The following is a 3,643-nucleotide window of genomic DNA, read 5'->3' on the forward strand; positions in this document are numbered from 1 at the left end:
AACCTTCATTGAAAAAAGGCACATTTCGGGGCTGGGAAGGTGGCGCTAGAGGTAAGGCTGGTGTCTGCCTTGCAAGGACCGCGGTTCGATTCCCCGTGTCCCATATGGTCCCCGCAAGCCAGGGGCAATTTCTGAGCGCATAGCCAGGAGTAATCCCTGAGCGTCAAACGGGTGTGGCCCAAAAACCAAAAAAAAAAAAAAAAAAAAGAAAAAAAAGAAAAAAGGCGGGCCGGAGAGATAGCATGGAGGTAAGGCATTTGCCTTTCATGCAGGAGGTCATCGGTTCGAATCCCGGCGCCCCATATGGTCCCCCGTGCCTGCCAGGAGCAATTTCTGAGCCTGGAGCCAGGAATAACCCGAGCACTGCCGGGTGTGACCCAAAAACCACAAAAAAAAAAAAAAAAAAAAAAAGAAAAAGAAAAAGAAAAAAGGCACATTTGGGCCCGGAGAGATAGCACAGCGGTGTTTGCCTTGCAAGCAGCCGATCCAGGACCAAAGGTGGTTGGTTCGAATCCCGGTGTCCCATATGGTCTCCCGTGCCTGCCAGGAGCTATTTCTGTGCAGACAGCCAGGAGTAACCCCTGAGCAACGCCGGGTGTGGCCCAAAAACCAAAAAAAAAAAAAAAAAAAAGGCACATTGGTATATTACCTTAGTTTATGAAATGGCAAGAATGGAGTGGAGATGTAAAAATAGGCAAAGAATATAGTTTTGTTTTTGGGTCACACCTAGCAGCGCTCAAGAGTTACTCCTGCTCTCAGAAATCGCTCCTGGTGGGGCCGGAGAGATAGCATGGAGGTAAGGCGTTTGCCTTTCATGCAGAAAGTCATTGGTTCGAATCCAGGTATCGCATATGGTCCCCCGGGCCTGCCAGGAGTGATTTTTGAGCATAGAGCCAGGAGTAACCCCTTAGCAAAAAAAAAAAAAGAAAAGAAAAGAAAAGAAAAGAAATTGCTCCTGGCAGGCTGGTAGGGGACCATATGGGATACCGGGATTCGAACCACCTGCTAACCTGGATCGGCTACTTGAAAGGCAAACGCCCTACTGCTGTACTATCTCTTCGGCCCATTTCTTTTTTATTTTATAGAATGCTTCACGAATTTGCATGTCATCCTTGAGCAGGGACTATGCTAAACTTCTCTGTATTATTCCAATCTTAGTATATGTGCTGCCGAAGCAAGCAACCCATTTCTTTTTGAGATGGTAAAAACTGTCCTAAAATTTGGACTGGGGATATAGTCCAGTAACTTCCCTCCTGTAGTGAGATCCAGGGTTTTGTCCCCAGCACACTACCTCCGTTCACTTTCTCATTCCTAAAATTGGTAGCATTGTTTTGAATATACAAAAACTCCACTGTCTTATGTTTTTTTGTTTTGTTTCATTTTTTTTCTTTTTTTTTTTGGGGGGGGGTCACACCCGACGGTGCTCAGAGGTTACTTCTGGCAATCTGCTCAGAAATAGCTCCTGGCAGGCACAGGGGACCATATGGGACACCGGGATTCGAACCAACCACCTTTGGTCCTGGATCAGCTGCTTGCAAGGCAAACGCCGCTGTGCTATCTCTCCGGGCCCTGTTTCTTTTTTTTCAGACCACACCCATTTGATGCTCACGGGTTACTTCTGGCTAAGTGCTCAGAAATTGCACCTGGCTTGGGGGGACCATATGGGACGCCGGGGGATCGAACCGTGGTCCTTCCTTGGCTAGCGCTTGAAAGGCAGATACTTCACCTCTAGCGCCACCTTGACAGTCCCAATTTTTTTTTTTTGTTTTTTTTTGGGGGGAGTCACACCCGGCAGTGCTCAGGGGTTACTCCTGGCTATCTGCTCAGAAATAGCTCCTGGCAGGCGCGGGGGACCATATGGAACACCGGGATTCGAACTAGCCACCTTAGGTCCTGGATCGGCTGCTTGCAAGGCAAACACCGCTGTGCTATCTCTCCAGGCCCGAGTTATATGTTTTATATGGGTTATGGAATATGTGAGTTAAACATAATATAGTTTACACGAAAATAATTCCTCCAGGAGATATATGGTCTTGATATACATATATATATATATATACACACACATATATATATGGTTTGGACATACATATATCTAGGTATATACATACACACATACATATATATATACATATATATGTGTATATATATATATATATATATATATATATATGATTTGGGCAGGTAATTTGCTTCTCCCTCTAATCCTCAGTCTTCCCAATAAGACTTATTTTCTTGGCAGTCACAACCCAGCTGTGCTCAGGGATGAATCCTGACAATGCTTGGGGGACAGTAGGTGGCATAGGTGTTCAAACTCTAGACAATTGCATATAAGACAAGAGCCCTCCATACCTGCTATTTCTCCTACTTTGATACTTTAAGATCATACCTCCCAGTCTCCCTGGTTTTACAGAAGCCCATAATTTACCAAGCACCTATGTGTGCCCTGCAACAAGCTAATCGACCTTGCCAGCTGCGCCTCAGACCAAGTCCTTCATCCATCGACCTAACCTTTCCTGATCTTGTCAACTTAAAACTGTGTGACCTTGGGCAAGTATCCTCCCCTCTGGGCAGCCCCCTCCACCAGTCAAACAGAAGGGGTTTCCCTAGACAACCCCACTTAGCTGCTCAAATCCTCCCCCGTGACAAACTTTCCGTTCTGCACAAGCAGAAGACATTTACTTCTTAAAACCCCAAGTTTCAGGCTAGACTCTCAAGGCTCCGCCCTCGGCTCTTTAACAGCTCCCAGGCTGGCTGGCCCAGCAGTCTCTGGCATCTCCCAGGTTTTGTTTCCTCGAGTTGGGCCCGAGCCCAGATCCGTGCTGGCGAGGCCAGGCTTTCGAGGGACGAGCGCCCCTTCCCAGCCGGGACACCTGGAGGTGAGGTGAGACTGCCACTCCCCAGCACAGGCTGCAGGGATCGGGGCTCAGTGGTGCAGAGCAGAACGGAGCTGAGCGGCGGGAATAAGTTTGCAGGGTTATTCGTCGGCACCAACTTCAACGCAGGCTGCCAGCCCAACTAGCTCCCAGGCTGCAAAGTCCCGGGAGTGGGCCGCGGAGATCCCGCCCCCCCCCCCCCCCCGCAGTCCACTCAGACCTCGCTCGACAACGGGACGGTGTCCTTCGCCCTTCCCAGCCCGAAATCTGGGAGGTTTCCACTCACACACCCCCTCCCAGCAGGCCACTGTACCAGCCCCGAAATAAGTGGAAACAGCCCACCCTGCAGCCCCAGCATCTCCCCCTACTTCCCGACCCATCACAACAACGGCACACCCAGTTTTACGAACCCGCAGCACCGCCCCAGGGGCCGACGGGCAGCCCAGGTAAGCAGCCCACCCACGATCTCTTCGACTGGGGCAGCCAACGCCGGACGTCAGTCACACACACAACACAAGCGCGGGGTTCGGGTCCAGCGCTCAGCTCCGGGAAACAGGCCCCCAGCCCGGGGCGACCTTCCCCCACGCCCCAGGACCAGAACCGAAGCGACTCCGCTCAACTTTCTGACACTTCCCCGGCCGGGCCGCGCGCTCGCTCGCTCGCGCCGCATTCCCAGCGGCTCACACAAAGCGCTCCGCTTCCCCGCGGGCCACACCGACCGGCCGGCCGGAGCACATGGCTCCCGGGGCGCCGGGGGGAGTCGGCGG

At 51.4% G+C, this 3,643-nt stretch overlaps 1 non-coding gene across 1 annotated transcript; it reads right to left on the reverse strand.

The window, feature by feature from the left end:
- Positions 1-1,075: 1,075 nt before the first annotated feature.
- Positions 1,076-1,182, reverse strand: LOC126019928 (U6 spliceosomal RNA). Its single transcript, XR_007499533.1, has one exon. It is a non-coding gene; the product is annotated as a U6 spliceosomal RNA (small nuclear RNA).
- Positions 1,183-3,643: the final 2,461 nt, after the last annotated feature.

Source organism: Suncus etruscus, chromosome 9 (genome assembly GCF_024139225.1).
Source record: "Suncus etruscus isolate mSunEtr1 chromosome 9, mSunEtr1.pri.cur, whole genome shotgun sequence".
Classification (NCBI taxonomy): Eukaryota; Metazoa; Chordata; class Mammalia; order Eulipotyphla; family Soricidae; genus Suncus; species Suncus etruscus.